The sequence below is a fragment of the Eschrichtius robustus genome, chromosome 21, assembly GCF_028021215.1.
Source record: "Eschrichtius robustus isolate mEscRob2 chromosome 21, mEscRob2.pri, whole genome shotgun sequence".
NCBI classification, from domain to species: domain Eukaryota; kingdom Metazoa; phylum Chordata; class Mammalia; order Artiodactyla; family Eschrichtiidae; genus Eschrichtius; species Eschrichtius robustus.
Window position 1 is genome coordinate 12139834 of NC_090844.1, and position 23392 is coordinate 12163225.

At 37.7% G+C, this 23392-nt stretch overlaps 1 long non-coding RNA gene and 1 pseudogene across 1 annotated transcript in view; both read left to right on the plus strand.

Annotated features, from left to right (window-relative positions):
* LOC137755923 (uncharacterized) overlaps positions 1-23392 on the plus strand; it is a 95259-nt gene that overhangs the window by 58441 nt on the left and 13426 nt on the right. The window contains exon 2 of the long non-coding RNA XR_011072128.1: positions 9191-9317. This is a non-coding gene — a long non-coding RNA (uncharacterized lncRNA). The remainder of the gene's footprint in view (positions 1-9190; positions 9318-23392) is intronic.
* Positions 74-933, plus strand: LOC137756088 (AP-2 complex subunit beta pseudogene; annotated as a pseudogene).

Below are 23392 nucleotides of genomic sequence, written 5' to 3' on the forward strand. Positions count from 1 at the left end.
AAAATAGAGTTGCCATATGATCCAGCAACCCCTCTCCTGGGCTTATATCCAGACAAAAGTATAATTCAAAAAGATGGACCTCTTGTGGGGAGGGCTACATAGTCTGGTGGGACAGTCCTTCACCCCATCATCAGTGCCTGCAACCTTTGCTCCTTCACCTACTCCTGCTGTGGTCAGCAGTGGTCTGAATAACCAACTGGAACTCTCTATGGCGACAGTCATGGCATCTGGTGGATATGGGGTTCCTAAGGCTGTCTGGCTGCCTGCAGTAAAGGTTAAAGGCTTGGAGATTTCTGGAACATTTACTCACTGCCAAGGGCACATCTATATGGAAATGAACTTCATGAAGAAAGCTCTGTAGCACATGACAGACTTGGCAATTCAGTTTAACAAGAATAGCTTTGGTGTCATCCCCAGCACTCCTCTGGCCATCCCTACAGCACTGATGCCAAACCAGAGCATTGATGTCTCCCTACCTCTCCACACCTTGGACCCAGTCATGAAGATAGAACCTCTGAACAACCTGCAGGTGGCTGTGAAAAACAATAGTGATGTCTTCTACTTCAACTGCCTCATCCCACTCAATGTGGGTTTTGTAGAGGACGGCAAAATGAAGGACCAGGTCTTCCTTGCAACATGGAAGGATATTCCCAATGAAAAAGAACTTCAGTTTCAGATTAAGGAAAGTCATTTAAATGCTGACGCTGTTTCCAGCAAGTTGCAAAACAACAACATTTATACTATTGCCAAGAGGAATGTGGAAGGGCAGGACATTCTGTACCAATCCCTGACTCACTAATGGCATTTGGGTTTTGGCCCAGCTCCATAGCAAGCCAGAAAACCCCAATTACACACTGTTGCCGAAGTGTAGAGCTAGCTCCTGAAGCCTCCCAGTACATCTATCAGGTCTACGACAGCGTTCTGAAAAACTAATAGACTGGTCCGGTGCCCTCAGGCCATCCTGTGATTGGTGCAAGCCAAGAACTCTTAACTGGAAGAAATTGTATTGCCGTGTGGAATCTGAACCCAAACACACGGAGGCCACCCACCAAGGTAGTGATGGGTCTGACCTGTGCTAATATTAGGGCACAACCTTTTGGATAGTTTTAGCTATCCGACACTGAGCATTTGCAACCACAGCTTCAATCACTTCCCACCTCTTGCCACCTGCTTCTCTCTGTCCTTACTTGTGGGCTTCTCCATCCTGTGCCAGTGGCTGGCATTTTTGACTGTAGTTTGATATTTTGTAATTGAGAGCTTGCTTCAAAAGCAGCAAAAGACAAAATATATTAAAGAAAGGAAAAGTGTCCCTGAAAGAAAAATAAGGTTATTTGTTGTGTTTTTTCTACTCAGCTGTTTGAGCATATTATACATATTAGAGAGGTTTTCCAAATATTTCCCCCATTTTGTAGGTACACTCTGCTCTCTGTAAATTGTTTCCTTTGCTGTTCAAAGCTTTATGGTTTAATGCAATCTGTTTTTCAAAATTGTTTTTTCTTTTGCTGCCTGTGTTTTTGTGGTCACATCTAAAAATACATTGCCCATAGCACTGTCAAGACGTTTTTTTGCCCCTATATCTTCTTCTAGTAACTTTACAGTTTCAGATCTTATATTTAATTCTCTAAACCAGTTTGAATTAATTTTTGTATACAGTGTGAGATACAAGTCTAATTTCTTCCTTATGCTTGTGAATATTCAGTTTCCCACGAATTTACTGAAGAGAAGATCCTTTTCTCATTGTATATTCCTGGCACTTTTGTGAAAGATCAATTGATTGTAAATATGTGGATTTATTTCTGAGGTCTGTATTTCATTCCATTGTTCTATATGTCTGTTTTTGTACTGTGACCGTACTGCTTTGATTACTATGCTTTGTAGTATAGTTTGAAATTATGAAGCGTGATGCCTTCAGCTTTGCTCTTTGTGCTCAAGATTGCTTTGGACATTTGGGGCCTTTTATGGTTCCTTATGAATTTTAGTATTTCTTTTTCTATTTTCTGGGGAAACTGCCTTCAGAATTTTGACATGGATTGCATTGACTCTGTAGATTGCTTTGAATAGTATGGACATTTTTAACAATGTTCATTTATTCAATATATTAATATGGGCGATGGTTCCATTTATTTGTCTTCTTCAAGTTCTTTCATCAATATTTTATAGTTTGCAGTGTACGGCTCTTTTACATTCTTGGTTAACTTTATTCCTAAATATTTTATTCTTTTCACTGCTGTTGTAAATGGGACTTTTAAAAACCTTTTCTGATAGTTTATGTTGTTAGTATACAGAACCACAAGTGATTTTTATATGTTGATTTTGTGTCATGCTGCTTACTCGATTTATTTACTAGTTTGAACAGTTTTTTGGAAGTGGCATTTTTAGGTTTTTGCAGATATAAAAACATGTCATCTGCAAACAGAAAATCTAGGTTTCCCTTTATGATTTGGATTTATTTTATTTATCTTTCTTGCCTACTTGCTCTGGTTAGGAATTCCAGTACTGTGTTGAATAGAAGGGGCAAGAATTGGTACCCTTGTCTTGGCTGAAACTTAGGAGAAACACTTTGGGGACTGTTAGCTTTGGGCTTGTCATATGACTTTTAATGTGTTGAGGAATATTCCTTCTATAACTAATTTCTTGACAGTCTTCATCATGAAGGGAAGTTGGATTTTGTCAAATAATTTTTATGTATCAATATGATATTTTCCCTTTACTCTCTTAATGTAGTGTATCACATTTATTGATTTGCATACATTGAGCCATCCTTGCATCCAGGCATAAATCTCACTTAATCATGGTGAATGAATCCTTTCAATATGCTGCTGAATTTAGTTTGCCAGTATTTTGAGTGTATTTCATCTGTTATTCAGGAATGTTGATCTGTACTTTTCTTATCGTGCCCTTGTCTGTTTTTTTTTTAAAATTTATTATTTACTTATTTATTTTGGCTGTGTTGGGTCTTCGTTGCTGCATGCGGGCTTTTCTCCATTTGTGGCGAGTGGGGGCTGCTCTTCGTTGTGGTGTGTGGGGTCCTCGTTGCGGTGGCTTCTCTTGTTGCAGAGCACAGGCTCTAGGTGCGAGGGCTTAGTAGTTGTGGTGCACAGGCTTAGTTGCACCGTGGCATGTGGGGTCTTCCCAGACCAGGGATGGAACCTGTGTCCCCTGCATTGGCAGGAGGATTCTTAACCACTGCGCCACCAGGGAAGTCCCCCTTGTCTGGTTTTGGCATTACACTTGTCTGGGATAATGCCTCATAAGATGGGTTGAAAGCGTTCCCTCCTCTTTAAATTTTTGGAAGTATTTGAGAAGTCTTGGTTTTAAATACTTTAAGTATTTGGCATAATTCACCAGTAGAACCATCTGGTCCTGGGATTTTATTTATTGAGGTTTCTCAATACTGTTTCATTCTCTTTACTCATTACTGGTCTGTTCATGTGTTCCATTTCTTGGTAGGTTGTATGTTTCTAGGAGTTTGTCCTTTTTTTCCTAAGTAGTCCAAGTTGTTTGCATATGATTGTCAATAGTAGTTTCTGATTGTCATTTGTATTTCTATGGCAAAATTGTAATGCCGTTATATGCATGTGTGTGTGTTTATTTATTTGTTCATTCATTCATCATTCATTCAGTCTCTCTTTTAGTTATTCTTGCTAACAGTTTGTCAATTTTGTTTACCTTTTCAATAAAAAAACTCCAATATTATTTATTCTTCCACTGTTTTTGTAGTCTTTATTTATTTTTAATTTTTATTGGAGTATAGTTGATGTACAATGTTGTGTTCAGTAAAGTGAATCAGTTATATGTATATCCACTCTTTTTTAGATTCTTTTCCCATATAGCTCACTACAGAGTATTGAGTAGAGTTCCCTGTGCTACACAGTAGGTCCTTCTATTACTTTCATAACTGCTCTAATCCTTATTATTTATTTCATTCTGCTAATATTGGGCTTAGTTTGTTGTTTTCCTAGTTCCTTTAGTTGTAAAATTAGGTTCTTTAATTGAGTTATTTTTCAGAGACAAAAGGTTTTATTACTTATGGCACAGCAAGCGTGAGCATAATATTGTTTTGGTTCTCCTTCCCCACACCCCAGTTCCCACTGGGATGACAGAGAGGGATCCAGTTGAGTGCTAGCAGGTATTTGGTTGTGTTACACTAAGAACACTGAGTTTGAGGAGTCCACTGCTTTTAAAATGAGAGGTTAGCAGGTTCCTGTTTGTCTGAGGGAGAGACATTAGCTCATTCCTCAAGGCTGTTCATTACAAACACACTCCCAAGAAATGGCTCAGGTGAAATGCTGTCAGGGCATGCATTCTTTTTCTTTCTTTCTTTCTTTTTTTAAATTGAAGAATAGTTGGCATATAATATTACATTAGTTTCAGATGTACAACATAATGATTTAGCATTTAAGTATATTACAAAACGATCACCTTGATGAGTCTAGTAACCATCTGTCCCCATCCACAGTTACTGCAATATCATGAACCATATTCTTTATTCTGTATATTAAATTCTTGTCAATTTTTATAACTGGAATTTTGTACTTCTTATACCCCTTCACCTGTCTTGTCCAAGACCTACTCACCTCCCCTTTTGCAACCACCAATTTGTTCACTGTGTCTGTAAGACTGGTTTTGTTGTGTTTGTTTTGTTTTGACATTACACATATAAGTGAGATCATGTGGTATTTGTCTTTCTCTATGTGAGTTACTTCACTGAGAATAATACTCTCTAGGTCCATCCATGTTGTCAAAAATGGCAAGATTTTATCTTTTTATGGCTGAGTAATACATAATATATAACTGTATATGTACAGTTGTATAGACATATATACATATATATGTATTTGTATATGAATATATATCTACATATGTGTATAGATACATGTATATATGTGTATGTGTATTTTGTATATTCATATGTATGTATGTGTATACATGTATGTGTGTGTGTGTATACATATATATATATATATCTATCTCACTTTTTTATCCATTTGTCTATCATTGAACATTTAGGTTTCTACCATATATCGGCTATTGTAAGTTATGTTGCAGTGAACACGGGTGCATGTCACTCTTTAGTTTTTTGCTTTTTTTTGTTCTCTTTGGATAAATAACCATAAGTGGAATTGCTAACTCATATGGTAGTTTTATTTTTTTATGTTTTCAGAACCCTCCATAATGTTTTCAATAGTGGCTGCACTGATTTACACTCTTAGCAACAGTGCCGGTCAGTGCTCTTTTCTCCACATCCTCAGCAACACTTATTAACTGTTGCCATTTTGATGATAACCATTCTGACACCTGTAAGGTGATCTCTTTTTGTGATTTTGAGTTCCATTTCCCTCCTGATGATTAGTAATGTTGACCATGTTTCCATGTGCCTTTTAGCCATCATTTTTTTTTCGGCAAAATGTGTATTCAGATCCTCTACCCAATTGTTTTTATTTTTGTTTTATTTTTTAAAATTATAGTTTATTTACAATATTATATCAGTTTCAGGTGATCTTGGATTTTTTACTGATTACACTTGATTAAAAGTTTTTACAAGGGAATGGCTATAATTCTCTGTCCTATACAATATATATTTTGTTGCTTATCTATTTCATACATAGTAGTTTGTACCTCTTAATTCTATATCCCGAATTTGCTCCTCCCCCCTTACCTGTCCCCACCGGTAACCACTACTTTGTATATAGATCTGTGAGTCTGTTTCTGTTTTGCATATACATTCATTTGTATTATTTTTAGATTCCACATATAAATGATATCACACAGTATTTGTCTTTCTCTGACTTACTTCATTAAGCATAATATTCTCGAGGTCCATCCACGATGCTGCAAATGGCAGAATTTCATTCTTTTTATGGCTGTGTAAGATTCCACTGTACATATATCCCATATCTTCTTTATCCATTTGTCTGTTCATGGGCATTTTGGTTGCTTTCATATCTTGGCCATTGTCAATAGTGCTGCTATGCACATTGGGGTTTATGTATCTTTTTTTTTTTAAACAATGTTTTTTATTTTTATTTTATTTTTTATTTTTGGCTGCATTGGGTCTTTGTTGCTGTGCGTGGGCTTTCTCTAGTTGCAGCGAGCAGGGGCTGCTGTTCGTTGCGGTGCACGGGCTTCTCATTGTGGTGGCTTCTCTTGTTGCGGAACACGGGCTCTAGGAGCACGGGCTTCAGTAGTTGTGGCTCGCGGGCTCTAGAGTGCAGGCTCAGTATTTGTGGTGCATGGGCCTAGTTGCTCCGCGGCATGTGGGATCTTCCCACACCAGGGATTGAACCCCTGTCCCCTGCATTGGCAGGTGGATTCTTAACCACTGTGCCGCCAGGGAAGCCCTATGTATCTTTTTGAATTAGTGTTTTCATTTTTTTCCTAGATAGGTACCCAGGAGAGTTATTGATGGATCATATGGTAGTTCTATTTTTAATTTTTTGAGAAACCTCCATCCTATTTTCCATAGTGCCTGCAACAATTTACAATCCTACCCACAGTGGACAAGGGTTCACTTTTCTCCACATCCTCTCCAAAATTTGGTATTTGTAGACATTTTGATGAGAGCTATTTTGACAGGTGTGGGGTTGATATCTCATGGTTGTTTTGAATTGAACTTCTCTAATAATTAGTGATGTTGAGCACCTTTTCATCTGCCTTTTAGCCATCTGTATCTTCTTTGGAAAGATGTCTATACATGTCTTCTGACCATTATTGATTGTGTTGTTTGTTCATTTTTTGTGTGTGTGATATTGAGTTGTATGAAACACTTATATATTTTGGATATTAACCTTTTGTCAGTCATATCATTTGCAAATATTTTCTTACACTTTGCACTTTGAATTTTGATTTTGTTGATGGCTTTCATGGCTGTGCAAAAGCTCTTTAACTTTATTTAGCTTCCATTTGTTTATTTTTGTTTTTATTTCTTTTGCCTTAGAGGCCAGATCCCAAAATAATTATTGCTACAATTTATGTCGAAGAGTGTTCTGCCTATGTTCTCTCTGGGGAGTTTTATGGTTTGGTGTATTACCTTTAGGTCCTTAATCCATTTTGAATTTTGTGTCTGGTGTGAGGAAATGTTCTAAATTCATTATTTTACATGTAGCCCTCCAGTTTTCCCAACACCACTTATTGAAGAGACTGTCTTTTCTCCATTGTATATTCTTGCCTCCTTGGTGGTATTTTTATTCACCATAAGTGTGTGGGTTCCTTTCTGGGCTCTCTATTCTATTCCGTTGATCTATGTGTCTGTTTTTGTCATTATTGTAGCTTTGTAGTCAGGGAGCATGCTATCTTCAGCTTTGGTCTTTTTTTCTCAGGATTGCTTTGGCAGTGTGGGTATTTTGTGGTTCTGTATTTGGGGATTATTTGTTCTGTTTGTGAACAATGTCATGGGTATTTTGATAGGGATTGCTTTAAATCTGTAGGTTGCTTTGAGTAATAGGGCTATTTTAAAAAGATTAATTCTTTTAATCCAAGAGCATTGGCTATCTTTTCATTTATTTGTGTCATCTTCAATTTCCTTCATCAATGTCTTATAATTTGTAATATATATATCTTTCACCTCCATGGTTAAATTTATTCCCAGGTATTTTATTATTTTTGGTACAATTGTAATTTTTTTCCTTAATTTCTCTGATAGTTTATTAGTGCAGAGAAAAATAACAGATTTCTGTATATTAATTGCATATACTTCAATGAAAATAAAAACAAAAATTAACAAATAGGACCTAACTAAACGTAAAAGCTTTTTTGCATAGCAAAGGAAACCATAAGAAGACGAAAAGACAGCACTCACAATGGGAGAAAATATTTGCAAATGAAGAAACTGACAAAGGATTAATCTCCAAAACATACAAATAGCTCATGTAGCTCAATATCAAAAAAACAAACAAGCCAATGAAAAAATGGGTGGAAGACCTAAATAGGTATGTCTCCAAAGACATACAGATGGCCAAGAGGCACATGAAAAGATGCTCAACACCATTAATTATTAGGGAAATGCAAATCAAAAACTACAATGAGGTATCACCTCACACGGGTCAGAATGGCCATCATCAAAATATCTACAAACAATAAATGCTGGAGAAGGTGTGGAGCAAAGGGAACCCACTTGCTCTTCGTGGGAATGTAAATTGATACAGCCACTATGGAGAACAGTATGGAGGTTCCTTAAAAACTAAGAGCTACGTTATGATACAGCAATCCCACTACTGGGCATATACCCAGAGAAAACCATAATTCAAAAAGACATGTGCACCCCAGTATTCACTGCGACACTATTTACAATAGCCAGGACTAGGAGGCAACCTAGATGTCCATCAACAGAGTAATGGACAAAGAAGATGTGGTACATATATACAATGGAATATTCTCAACTATAAAAAGGAATGAAATTGGGTTATTTGTAGAGACGTGGATGTACATAGAGTCATACAGAGTGAAGTAAATCAGAAAGAGAAAAACAAATATCGTATATTAACGCATATATGTGGAATCTAGAAAAATGGTATAGATGATGTAATTTGCAAAACAGAAATAGAGACATAGATGTAGAGAACAAATGTATGGACACCAAGGGGGGAAAAGGGGGGATGGGAGAAATTGGGAGATTGGGATTGACAAATATACACCATTGATACTATGTATAAAATAGATAACTAATGAGAACCTACTGTATAGCACAGGGAACTCTACTCAGTGCTTGGTGGTGACCTAAATGGGAAGGAAATCCAAAAAAGAGCGGATATATGTATACGTATAGGTGCTTCACTTTGCTGTATAGTAGAAACTAACACAACATTGAAAAGTAACTATACTCCAACAAAGTTAATTTAAAAAAAGAAAAAAATTGTGTATACTTCAAATTTACTGAGTTTATTTATGCTAATAATTTGTTGGTGAGATCTTTAGGGTTTTCTCTACATATTATCATGTCATCTGCAAACAGTGACAGTTTTACTTCCTTTACAAGTTAGATCCTATTTTGTATTTTGATTTTTGTCTTTTGGCTATGGCTAAAACTATTAATCCTGTGTTGAATAAAAGTGGTGAGAGTAGGCATCCTTGTCTTGTTCCTGTTCTTAGAGGAGATGCTTTCAGCTTTTCACCATTAAGTATGATGTTAGGTCTGCTTTTGTCATATATACCCTTTATATTTATTTATTTATTCATTCATTCATTCATTCAGGCCGCACCACACAGCATGGGGGACCCTAGTTCCCTGACCAGGGATTGAACCCACACCCCCTGCAGTGGAATTGCAAATTCCCAACCACTGGACTGCCAGGGAAGTTGCTGTCCTTTATTATAAAAAGGTATGTTGTGTCTGTACCCACCTTGTTGAGAGTTTTTATCATAATTCAAATGTTGAACTTTGTCGAATTTTGCCACCTCCTTTGCTGGAGGTGTGAAGTTGATCATATGATTTTATCCTTTGTTCTGCTAATCTGGTGTGTCAATTGATCTGCATAGACTGAATCATTCCTGCATTGCTGAGATGATCCATGTGATCACGGTGTATGGTTCTTTTAGTGTATTGTTGAATTCAGTTTACTAATATTTTGTTGAGGGTTTCTGCATCTGTGTTCATCAGGGATATTGGCCTGTAATTTACCTTTTTTGGTAGTGTGTTTATCTGGTTTTCATATATGGGTGATGCTGGCCTCAGAAAATAAGTTTGGAAGCACTCCTTCATCAGTTGTTTGGAATAGCTTGAGAAAGATAGATGTTAACTGTCCTTTAAATGTTTGGTAGAACTTATTAGTAAAGCCACCTGATCCTGGACATTTTATTTATTGGGAGTTTTTTTATTATTGATTGATTTCATTTCTAGTAATTGATCTGTTTAGATTTTTTATTTATTGCTAACTCTATCTTGGAAGATGTATGTTTTTAGGAATTTATCCACTTCTTCTAGGTTGTCCCATTTGTTGGTGTATAATTGTTTGTCTTAATCTCGTAGGATACTTTGTATTTCTGTGGTGTCTACTGTAACTTCATCTCTTTTATTTCTGATTTATTTGGGCCCTCTCTTTTTAAAAAAACATACTACTATTGTCTTTTATTCTTTACAGAAGCTTAGTAAGTGTTTGATCTACTACCCTTACTCTATGTATACTTTTTGCAGTGAGATTTTTACTTTTGTTGGTTTTCTTATTACTATCAATAATTAGTGAGACTTCTTTTAAGCTTAAGTAAATTCCTTCAACATTGCTTATAAGGCTACTTTATTAGTGATGAACTCTTTTAGCTTTTGCTAGTCTGGGAAACAGTTTTTTTTTTTTTTTTTAGCAAAGAAAAATATCTTTATGATCTCTGGGTAGGTAAAGGCAAAAGTATAGATCTCAGGGTGGGTATCTTAATAAGCCAGATACCCATATCACTAACCATCAGAAAAACTTTTTCTATTTGATTATATTAATGAAAGTTGAGGACATCATTAAGCAAGTGAAAAATGCACCCTGGAACATACAAGAAGATGTTTGCAATAAATATAACCAGAATGCACCCATATTGAGAATACATACAAAGTTATTCAAATTAATAGAAAAAAGACAGAGAACTCAATAGAAAAATTGGCAAGAGGCTTGACCAGGCATTTCACAAAATAGATTATTCAAATAGTCAACCAAAAAGTGAAATGGTGCTAATCCTCACCAGCAATCTGGGAAATACAAATTAAATTCCAATGAGAACTCATTATACCTCTATCAGAATGACCAACATTAGAAAGTCTTTATGAGAGTAAATATTGATGGAGATGTGAAACAATGAGGACTTTCACACACTCGTGGTGGTAATGTAATAAGTATATCCATTTGGGGAAAACAAAAATTTGGCATGTTCTACTGGGGTTGAATATACTTATTTCCTATGAGCCAGAAATTCCATTTCTAGGTATATACCCAACAGAAATGCATGCACATGCATCCCAAAAGATATGTACAAGACACGTATAGCAGCATTGAATCAAAGGTACATCAAAGGTAAAATGGATTAAAAAGTGTCATACTTGTGCAATGGAATACTGTATAGAATGAAAATGAATTAACTATAAGTATATGCAACCACATAGATGAATGTCACAGATAAAATACTGAGCAAAAGGATACACACTGTGTGTTTGAATAGATACAGATGTAGATATAGAAATACATATAGATTTCAAAAATCTCCAAAACTATTCTTTTTTTTTCACACACACACACTGTATTTTATTTTTACAAGAGATAAATAAACTGACACCAAGCATTGTAAATGGATGACCACAACAAAAGCAACAATGATTGCAAACATGAAACACACTCATACTACGTCATAATATTGACATTCAGTCCAGTAATCCTCCACTGTAACAGTTCCTTTACTTTGCAGTGAAAATTGATTTGTATATTTTTTTTGCGTCTGAGTCCTTGTGGGATTTTTTTTTTATTCAAACAGAAAGTCACAAAAATTATAATCATCCTCATCAGTTCACTCAGTCCCATGTAATTAATTTTTTTTTCATCTTGATCTTCTGTTAGCACTTTTATGAGTTCATCAGTTTTCCATTAGAGTTCTGAAAATGCTTATTCATTCATTTCAGCAGTATAGTCCGTTACCAGAAACCTGTACTTGTCAGAGTCTTTTCCATGAATTCCTTGAAGATGAAACCCTTTTATAGGAACATTTTTGCAAAAGCATCAGAGTACACCCAGAACTGTGTGTAAATGACAAAAGACTTAAAAATGACCACGGTTAAAGATTTGATAAAAGTTCATAATAATGCAATTGACAAGGAAATTTAGTTATTTCTGAGATATACATTTTAAAGTATTAACTAGAATTATGACTTATAACATTATACCAGAACATATAAGATTTTTAGAAATTTCATGTAATGTCTGAAACATTTATATTAACATATTTCTATACAAATAACCCAAGGAAAGTTTAGTATTAGTTGTTTTTTTTTGTTTGTTTTTTTATACTGCAGGTTCTTATTAGTCATCAATTTTATACACATCAGTGTATACATGTCAATCCCAATCGCCCAATTCAGCACACCATCATCCACACCCCACCGCAGTTTTCCCCCCTTGGTGTCCATACGTTTGTTCTCTACATCTGTGTCTCAACTTCTGCCCTGCAAACCGGTTCATCTGTACCATTTTTCTAGGTTCCACATACATGCGTTAATATACGATATTTGTTTTTCTCTTTCTGACTTACTTCCCTCTGTATGACAGTCTCTAGATCCATCCACGTCTCAACAAATGACTCAAGTTCGTTCCTTTTTACAGCTGAGTAATATTCCATTGTATGTATGTACCACAACTTCTTTATCCATTCATCTGTCAATGGGCATTTAGGTTGCTTCCATGACCTGGCTATTGTAAATAGTGCTGCAATGAACATTGGGGTGCATGTGTCTTTTTGAATTATGGTTTTCTCTGGGTATATGCCCAGTAGTGGGATTGCTGGATCATATGGTAATTCTATTTTTAGTTTTTTAAGGAACCTCCATACTGTTCTCCATAGTGGCTGTATCAATTTACATTCCCACCAACAGTGCAAGAGGGTTCCCTTTTCTCCAGCATTTGTTGTTTGTAGATTTTCTGATGATGCCCATTCTAACTGGTGTGAGGTGATACCTCATTGTAGTTTTGATTTGCATTTCTCTAATAATTAGTGATGTTGAGCATCTTTTCATGTGCTTCTTGGCCATCTGTATGTCTTCTTTGGAGAAATGTCTATTTAGGTCTTCTGCCCATTTTTGGATTGGGTTGTTTGTTTCTTTAATATTGAGCTGCATGAGCTGTTTATATATTTTGGCGTTTAATCCTTTGTCCGTTGATTCGTTTGCAAATATTTTCTCCCATTCTGAGGGTTGTCTTTTCGTCTTGTTTATGGTTTCCTTTGCTGTGCAAAAGCTTTGAAGTTTCATTAGGTTCCATTTGTTTATTTTTGTTTTTATCTCCATTACTCTAGGAGGTGGATCAAAAAAGATCTTGCTGTGATTTATGTCAAAGAGTGTTCTTCCTATGTTTTCCTCTAAGAGTTTTATAGTGTCCGGTCTTACATTTAGGTCTCTAATCCATTTTGAGTTTATTTTTGTGTATGGTGTTAGGGAGTGTTCTAATTTCATTGTTTTACATGTAGCTGTCCAGTTTTCCCAGCACCACTTATTGAAGAGACTGTCTTTTCTCCATTGTATATCTTTGCCTCCTTTGTCATAGATTAGTTGACCATAGGTGCGTGGGTTTATCTCTGGGCTTTCTATCTTGTTCCATTGATCTATGTTTCGGTTTTTGTGCCACTACCATATTGTCTTGATTACTGTAGCTTTGTAGTATAGTCTGAAGTCAGGGAGTCTGATTCCTCCAGCTCCGTTTTTTCCCCTCAAGACTGCTTTGGCTATTCGGGGTCTTTTGTGTCTCCGTACAAATTTTAAGATGATTTGTTCTAGTTCCGTAAAAAATGCTACTGGTAATTTGATAGGGATTGCGTTGAATCTGTGGATTGCTTTGGGTAGTATAGTCATTTTCACAATATTCTTCCAATCCAAGAACATGGTATATCTCTCCATCTGTTGGTATCATCTTTAATTTCTTTCATCCGTGTCTTATAGTTTTCTGCATACAGGTCTTTTGTCTCCCTAGGTAGGTTTATTCCTAGGTATTTTATTCTTTTTGTTGCAGTGGTAAATGGGAGTGTTTCCATAATTTCTCTTTCAGATTTTTCATCATTAGTGTATAGGCATGCAAGAGATTTCTGTGCATTAATTTTGTATCCTGGAACATTACCAAATTCATTAATTAGCTCTTGTACTTTTCTGGTGGCATTTTTAGGATTCTCTATGTATAGTATCATGTCATCTGCAAACAGTGACAGTTTTACTTCTTCTTTTCCAATTTGTATTCCTTTTATTTCTTTTTCTTCTCTGATTGCTGTGGCTAGGACTTCCAAAACTATGTTGAAAAATAGTGGTGAGAGTGGACATCCTTGTCTCATTCCTGATCTTAGAGGAAATGCTTTCATTTTTTCACCGTTGAGAATGATGTTTGATGTGGGTTTGTCGTATATGGCCTTTATTATGTTGAGGTAGGTTCCCTCTATGCCCACTTTCTGGAGAGTTTTTATCATAAATGGGTGTTGAATTTTGTCAAAAGCTTTTTCTGCATCTATTGAGATGATCATATGGTTTTTATTTTTCAATTTGTTAATATGGTGTATCACATTGATTGATTTGCGTATATTGAAGAATTCTTGCATCCCTGGGATAAATCCCACTTGATCGTGGTGTATGATCCTTTTAATGTGTTGTTGGATTCTGTTTGCTAGTATTTTGTTCAGGATTTTTGCATCTATATTCATCAGTGATATTGGTCTGTAATTTTATTTTTTTGTAGTATCTTTGTCTGGTTTTGGTATCAGGGTGATGGTGGCCTCATAGAATGAGTTTGGGAGTGTTCCTTCCTCCACAATTTTTTGGAAGAGTTTGAGGATGGGTGTTAGCTCTTCTCTAAATGTTTGATAGAATTCACCTGTGAAGCCATCTGGTCCTGGACTTTTGTTTGTTGGAAGATTTTTAATCACAGTTTCAATTTCATTACTTGTGATTGGTCTGTTCATATTTTCTATTTCTTCCTGGTTCAGTCTTGAAAGGTTATACCTTTCTAAGAATTTGTCCATTTCTTGCAGGTTGTCCATTTTATTGGCATAGAGTTGCTTGTAGTAGTCTCTTAGGATGCTTTGTATTTCTGCGGTGTCTGTTGTAACTTCTCCTTTTTCATTTCTGATTTTATTGATTTGAGTCCTCTCCCTCTTTTTCTTGATGAGTCTGGCTAATGGCTTATCAATTTTGTTTATCTTCTCAAAGAACCAGCTTTTACTTTTATTAACTTTTGCTATTCTTTTCTTTGTTTGTTTCATTTATTTCTGCTCTGATCTTTATGATTTCTTTCCTTCTGCTAACTTTGGGTTTTGTTTGTTCTTCTTTCTCTAGTTCCTTTAGGTGTAAGGTTAGATTGTTTACTTGAGATTTTTCTTGTTTCATGAGGTAGGCTTGTATAGCTATAAACTTCCCTCTTAGAACTGCTTTTGCTGCATCCCATAGGTTTTGGATCATCGTGTTTTCATTGTCATTTGTCTCTAGGTATTTTTGATTTCCTCTTTGATTTCTTCAGTGATCTCTTGGTTATTTAGTAACGTATTGTTTAGCTTCCATGTGTTTGTGTTTTTTATGTTTTTTTCCCTGTAATTCATTTCTAATCTCATAGTGTTGGGGTCAGAAAAGATGCTTGATATGATTTCAGTTTTCTTAAATTTACTGAGGCTTGATTTGTGACCCAAGATGTGATCTGTCCTGGAGAATGTTCCCTGTGCACGTGAGAAGAAAGTGTAATCTGCTGTTTTTGGATGGAATGTCCTATAAATATCAATTAAATCTTTCTGGTCTATTGTGTCATTTAAAGCTTGTGTTTCCTTATTTATTTTCATTTTGGATGATCTGTCCATTGGTGTAAGTGAGGTTTTAAAGTCCCCCACTATTATTGTGTTACTGTCGATTTCCTCTTTTATAGCTGTTAGCAGTTGCCTTATGTATTGAGGTGCTCCTATGTTGGGTGCATATATATTTATAATTGTTATATCTTCTTCTTGGATTGATCCCTTGATCATTATGTAGTGTTCTTCCTTGTCTCTTGTAACATTCTTTATTTTAAAGTCTATTTTATCTGATATGAGTATAGCTACTCCAGGTTTCTTTTGATTTCCATTTGCATGGACTATCTTTTTCCATCCCCTCACTTTCAGTCTGCATGTGTCCCTAGGTCTGAAGTGGGTCTCTTGTAGACAGCATATATATGGGTCTTGTTTTTGTAACCATTCAGCAAGCCTGTGTCTTTTGGTTGGAGCATTTAATCCATTCACGTTTAAGGTAATTATTGATATGTATGTTCCTATGACCATTTTCTTAATTGTTTTGGGTTTGTTTTTGTAGGTCCTTTTCTTCTCTTGTGTTTCCCACTTAGAGAATTTCCTGTAGCATTTGTTGTCAAGCTGGTTTGGTGGTGCTGAATTCTCTTAGCTTTTGCTTGTCTGTAAAGCTTTTGATTTCTCCATCAAATCTGAATGAGATCCTTGCCGGGTAGAGTAATCTTGGTTGTAGGTTCTTCCCTTTCATCACTTTAAGTATATCATGCCACTCCCTTCTGGCTTGTAGAGTTTCTGCTGAGAAATCAGCTGTTAACCTTATGGGAGTTCCCTTGTATGATATTTGTCGTTTTTCCCTTGCTGCTTTCAATAATTTCTCTTCGTCTTTAATTTTTGCCAATTTGATTAATATGTGTCTTGGTGTGTTTCTCCTTGGGTTTATCCTATATGGGACTCGCTGTGCTTCCTGGACTTGGGTGGCTATTTCCTTTCCCATGTTAGGGAAATTTTCGACTATCATCTCTTCAAATATTTTCTCAGGTCCTTTCTCTCTCTTCTCCTTCTGGGACCCCTATAATGCGAATGTTGTTGCGTTTAATGTTTTCCCTGAGGCCTCTTAGGCTGTCTTCATTTCTTTTCATTCTTTTTTCTTTATTCTGTTCCACAACAGTGAATTCCACCATTCTGTCTTCCAGGTCACTTATCTGTTCTTCTGCCTCAGTTATTCTGCTATTGATTCCTTGTAGTGTAGTTTTCATTTCAGTTATTGCATTGTTATTGTTCATCTCTGTTGTTCTTTAATTCTTCTAGGTCTTTGTTAAACATTTCTTGCATCTTCTCGATCTTTGCCTCCATTCTTTTTCCGAGGTCCTGGATCATCTTCGCTATCATTATTCTGAATTCTTTTTCTGGAAGGTTGCCTATCTCCACTTCAGTTAGTTGTTTTTCTGGGGTTTTATCTTGTTCCTTCATCTGGTATATAGCCCTCTGCCTTTTCATCTTGTCTATCTTTCTGTGAATGTGGTTTTTGTTCCACAGGCTGCAGGACTGTAGTTCTTCTTGCTTCTTCCGTCTGCCCTCTGGTGGATGAGACTATCTAAGAGGCTTGATGGGAGGGACTGGTGGTGGGTAGAGCTGACTGTTGCTCTGGTGGGCAGAGCTCAGTAAAACTTTAATTCACTTGACTGTTGACAGGTGGGGCTGGGTTCCCTCCCTATTGGTTGTTTGGCCTGAGGCAACCCAACACTGGAGCCTACCTGGGCTCTTTGGTGGGGCTAGTGACAGACTCTGGGAGGGCTCACGCCAAGGAGTACTTCCCAGAACTTCTGCTGCCAGTGTACGTGTCCCCAAGGTGAGCCACAGCCCCCCCCCCACCGCCTCTGCAGGAGACCCTCCAACACTAGCAGGTAGGTCTGGATCAGTCTCCCCTGGGGTCACTGCTCCTTCCCCTGGATCCTGATGTGCACACTACTTTGTGTGTGCCCTCCAAGAGTGGAGTCTCTGTTTCCCCCAGTCCTGTTGAAGTCCTGCAATCAATTCCCACTAGGCTTCAAAGTCTGATTCTCTAGGAATTCCTCCTCCCGAACCTGACGTGGGGCTCAGAACCTTCACTCCAGTGGGTGGACTTCTGTGGTATAAGTGTTCTGCAATCTGTGAGTCATCCACCCAGCAGTTATGGGATTTGATTTTACTGTGATTGCGCCTCTCCTACCTTCTCATTGTGACTTCTCCTTGTCTTTGGATGTGGGGTTTCTTTTTTGGTGAGTTCCACTGGCTTCCTGTCGATGATTGTCCAGCAGCTAGTTGTGATTCTGGTGTTCTCACAAGACGGAGTGAGAGCACATCCTTCTACTCCGCCATCTTGGTTCCTCTGTTGGGAAACTCTTGATCTCTCCTTCAATTTTTTTTTCCATAAATTTATTTATTTATTTATTTTTGGCTGCATTGGGTCTTTGTTGCTGCAAGCGGGCTTTTCTCTAGTTGTGGCGAGTGGGGGCTACTCTTCGTTGCAGTGCGCAGGCTTCTCACGGTGGTGGCTTCTCTTGCTGTGGAGCACGGGTCTACGTGTACAGGCTTTAGTAGTTTCGGCTCGCGGGCTCAGTAGTTGTCGCTCACAGGCTCTAGAGCACAGGCTCAGTAGTTGTGGCGCACTGGCGTAGGTGCTCGGCGGCATGTGGGATCTTTCCGGACCAGGGCTCGAACCTGTGTTCCCTGCATTGGCAGGCAGATTCTCAACCACTGCGCCACCGGGGAAGCCCTCTCCTTCATTTCTGAATCATAATCTTGCTGGTAGCGCATTCTTGTTGTACGCTCTTTCCTTTTAGCCCATTGAATATATCCTGTTATTCCTTCCTAGTCTGCTGAAAAGTCAGCTGACAGTCTTATGGGAATACCTTGAACATAATTATATGCTTTTATTTCACTGCTTCTATGATCCCTCTTTACCTTAAGTTTTTGGCACTTTATAACATGTCTTGATGTGGACCTGTTGTCTTCATCTTGTTTGGGACTCTGTGTTTCCTGGACCTGGATGTGTGTTTCCTTCCCCAGTTTAGGAAAGTTATCAGTTATTATATCCTCTAATAAGTTCTCTGCCCCTTTCTCTCTTCTCCTCTTTCTGGGACCCCTGTAATGCTCATGTTAATATTCTTGATGTTGTCTCAGAGGTCCCTTTACCTATAGTCTTAATTCTTTTTTCTTCCTGCTATTCAGCTTGGGTGATTTTCACTACTCTGTTTTCCATTTCACTGATCTGTTCCTCTGTATCATATAATATAATGTGGCTTCCCTCGTGTGTGTGTTTGTGTGTGTGTTTTAATCTCATTTATTGTATTTTTCAGCTGTTTGGTTCTTTTTGACATTTTATTACTCTTTGTTGAAATTCTCACTATGTCCATCCTTCTCCTGACTTGGGTGAGCATCTTTATAATCATTACTGTGAACACTTTTTTTTTCGGGTAGAATGCTTATCCCTGTTTTATTTAGTTCTTCTTCTGATGTCGTGTCTTTTTACTTCATTTGTAACATATTCCTCTATTTCCTTATGTTTCCTAGTTCTCTGTGCATTTCTATTCATTAGGTTCAGGTTGTTACATTCCCGGGTCTCAGAGAAGTGGCCTTATATAGGAGATGACTGATAGGGCCCAGCAGCACGTTGTCCTCTGGTCAGCAGAGCCACATGCTCCAGGGGTGTCCCCTGTGTGGGCTGCACACAACTTTCTCTTATGGCAGGGCCAACTACTGTGGAGAAGCTGGTAGGCAGTGTTGGACCCTGGCCTAAGTGGCTGTGAGGCCCTGTGGTATGTGATTGCCATGGGTGTGCTGGTAGCCCAGGCAGCCCTCCGTTATGGGTGGCTGTGTGGTGCTCCAGGTGCACAGGTGGATAGGGTAGGCCCCCAGTGTGTCTAGTTGTGAGGCCTTGTGGTGCAGGAGTGCTATGGGCATGGTGGTAGATGGGGAGGCCCCTGATTCTAATCAGTTCCAGGGAAGACTCTAAAATGTTGCTTGCCAATGTCTCAGTTCCTAGCGAGAGTCCCAGCTGCCTCTTGCCTTTCCCAGAAGCTCTCAGAGATTAGCAAGTGGGTCTGACCCAGGTGTCTTTCACACTGCTGGCTCTGCACAGGGACTGAGAACGTGTGAGATTTGTGTGTGCCCTGTGAGAGCAAAGTCTCAGTTTTCTTTAACATCCACCTTTCCTGAAAGTAAGCCCTGGAGGTTTTCAAAGCCAGACCTGCTGTGTTCTTTTCTTCCTAGGGCAGGAACCCTGGGCTGAGCTGCCTGATGCAGGGCTCAGACCCTTCCCTCCGTGTGGAGGACCTATGCAACTGTGATATCTTCCAGCTGTGCATCACTGTGCTCGAGGTGTGGGTTCCAACTAGACTGTGTTTCCAGTCCTCCTACCTGCCTTGTGGTTTCTCCTTCCTTATATCTTCAGTTGTGGAAGTTTCCCTGCTAGTCTTCAGGTCATTCTCAGAGATGATTTCCGTGTAAGTTGTTGTAATTTGGGTGTGTCCGTGGCAGGAGGGGAGCTCAGTATCTTCCTACTTTATCATCTTGATCGCCTCTCAAGAATTCTTTTAAAATATATGCATTTATTACTGTAAACATAACTCTTTGAATTGCATTGTTTTTCCTGTATTCCATACATTTAGGTACTTTGTGTTTCCAATTTTGTTTGCTTTAAGATTTTTTTTTAATTTCCCTTTTGATTTATTCCTGTATTCATTGGCTATTCAGGAGCTTATTGTTCAATTTCTAAGTGTTCTTGAATTTTCAATTATTCTTTCTAATATTGAATTTCAGTTTCATACCATTGTGGTTGGAAATGATACTTGATATGATTTCAGTATCCTTGGATTTTTGAAGACTTGTTTTGTGGCTTAACATATGATGTACCCTAGGAAATGTTCTATGTGTACTTAAGAAGAATGGAAATTTTGCTGCTGTTGAGTGGAATGTACTGTATATGTCTGTTAGGTTCATTTGATATCAAGTGTGTGTTCAAGTTCGGTGTTTCCTGATTGATATTCTGTCCAGTGATCTATACAGTGTTGAAAGTTGGGTATTGATGTTTCTTACCATTATTTTATTTCTGCATTTTCCCTTCATGTGGGTTAATATTTTCTTTATATGTTGAGAGGCTCCAATGCTGGATACATACATATTTATAATTGTCATTTCTTTTTTTTTTAAATTTTATTTATTTATTTATTTATTTATTTATGGCTGTGTTGGGTTTCTGCGCGAGGGCTTTCCCTAGTTGCGGCAAGTGGGGGCCACTCTTCATCGCGGCGTGCAGGCCTCTCACTATCGCAGCCTCTCCCGCTGCGGAGCACAGGCTCCAGACGCGCAGGCTGCTATGAACATTGGGATGCATGTATCTTGTCAAATTGGTGTCTTCAATTTCTTTGGACATATACCAAGCAGTGGAATTGTTGGCTAATATGATAGTTCTACTTTTAGCTTTTTTCAGGACCTCCATATTGTTTTCATAGTGGGTGTACCAATTTACAGTCCCACCAACAGTGTACTAGGATTCTGTTCTCTCCATGTCATGAACAACATTTCATATTTGTAGACTTTGGAATAATAGCCATGTTGAGAGGTGTGACGTGATGTCTCATTGTGGGTCATTCATTAAATTTAACTTACACATGAAGGTGATAGGCTGGATGTGATCTCCAGTTATAGTTTGCTAATGCCTGGTGTAGGTTAATTGGAGGAGAATTAATACCTTTATAATGTTATTTACTGCTTCATTTTTTCAGGTTGACATTTAATGATCGGTAACAGATTTAAAAAATTTTCTCCCTAAAGGATATCTGAAGTCTGTCGGTTTGTTTCTGTTTTATAAATTAGTTCATTTCCATCATTTTTCAGACTCTACTGTAAGTGATATCATAGGATATTTGTCTTTTTCTATGACTTACTGCACTTAGAATGAAATAATGCCATTTGCAGCAACAGGGATGGACCTAGAAATGATCATGCTTTTTCATTTCTTAGTAATAATCGATTTTGTACATGTACCACTTCTTCTTTATCCATTCATCTGTTGATGAACATTTTGGTTGCTTCCATGTCTAGGCTATTGTAAATAGTGCTGCAGTGCATGTTTGGGTTTGGGTGCATTTGTCTTTTCGAATTCTGGTTTTCTGCAGATGTACGCCCAGAAGCAGGACTGCTGGATGATATGGTAGCTCTATTTTTACTTTTTAAAGGCATCTCTATACTGTGCTTTATAGTGGCTGTTACCAACTTACATCCCACCAACAGCATAGGAGGGTTCCCTTTTCTCCACGTCCTCTCCAGCATTTATGGTTTGTAGACTTTTTGATGATGGCCATTCTGACTGCGTGAGGTGATACCTTGTTGTAGTTTTGATTTGCATGTGTCTAATAATTGGAGATGTTGAGCATCTTTGCATGTGTTTTTTTAAAACACTGTGAGAAAAAGTTACAGTTGAAATTGGCTTCTTGAAAGTCTATTTCGAATTTTTTTTCGATAACTACCACGGGACATTTGTTAAGGGCAGGTGTCATTTACACCCTGGCAGTCCTTGTGAATATTAAGTACCCATAAGCACATGTTTTGAAGTTGCTGTTGTGGAAATGGGCACAAGTGGTAGGATTTCCTTCACGCTCCTCTCTGGTTACTTGGGTAAGCAGAGCTGCTGTGGAAGATGGGCTCCTGTATTGTAAATTAGTGTGGACTGTGCCAGAACAAACACCCAAAATCTTGTGTTTTGTTACTTCTTCTTTTTTTTTTAATTTAATTTTTCTTTTTTATTGTAGTAAAGTTGATTTAAAATATTGTGTTCATGGTAGGCGTACAAGAATCTTGTTCAGTTATGTATATTCATATGTCTATTCATCTTCAGTTTTCCCATATAGGTTATTAGAGTGTTGAGTAGACTTCCCTTTGTTATACAGTAGGTCCTTGTTGATTATCTATTTTATATGTATTAGTGTATAAATATTTTTCCCAACCTCCTGATTTATTCCTTCCCCCCACCTTTCTCATGGCGTAACCATAAGTTTGTTTTCTAAGTCTGTGAGTCTGTTTCTCTCTTTTAATTTTTTGGGTGCACTGTGAGGCATGCGGATGTTAGTTCTCCCAATACCAGGCATCGAACCCATGCCCCCTGCAGTGGAAGCTCGGATTCTTAACCATTGGACCACCAGGAAAGTTCCTGTTTCTCTCTTGTAAATTAGTTCATTGGTATCAATTTTTAAATTTCATCTATAAGTGGTATCATATGATATTTGACTTTCCTTTTCTGACTTACTTCACTTAGTATGACTATCTCTAGGTAGGTACATCCATGATGCTGCAAATGGCATTCTTTCATTCTTTTTCATTTCTGAGTAATATTTCACTGTGAACATGTACCGCTTCTTCATCCATCTGCCGATGGATATTTTGGTTGCTTCCATGTCTTAGACATTGTAAATTGTGCTGCGGTGCACATATGGGTGCATGTGTGTTTTCCAATTCTGGTTTTCTCTTGTTATACGCCCGGGAGTGGGAATGCTGGATCATATGGTAGCTCTAATTTTACCTTGTAAAGGCACCTCCATACTGTTCTCTATAGTGGCTGTTACCACCTTAGATCCCAAGAGCAGCATAGGAGGGTTCCCTTTTTTCTACAACCTCTCAACCATTTATTGTTTGTAGACTTTTCAATGATGGCTATTCTGACTCACGTGAAGTGATCCCTCATTGTGGTTTTGATTTCCATGCCACTAATAATACACAAATTAGAGCATCTTTTCAAGTGCTTTTCTTTTAAACAGTGTGAGTAAAATTTACCTATTGAAATAGGATCTTGAAAGTCTGTTTCTTTTGAATATTTTTTTTGCTTACCTACCCCTGGATATTTCCTGATTGCAGGTGTCATTTACAGCCCTACAGTCCTTGTGAATATTAAGTATCCATAAGCATTGGTTTTAAAGTTGCAGTTGCAGGAAAGGGC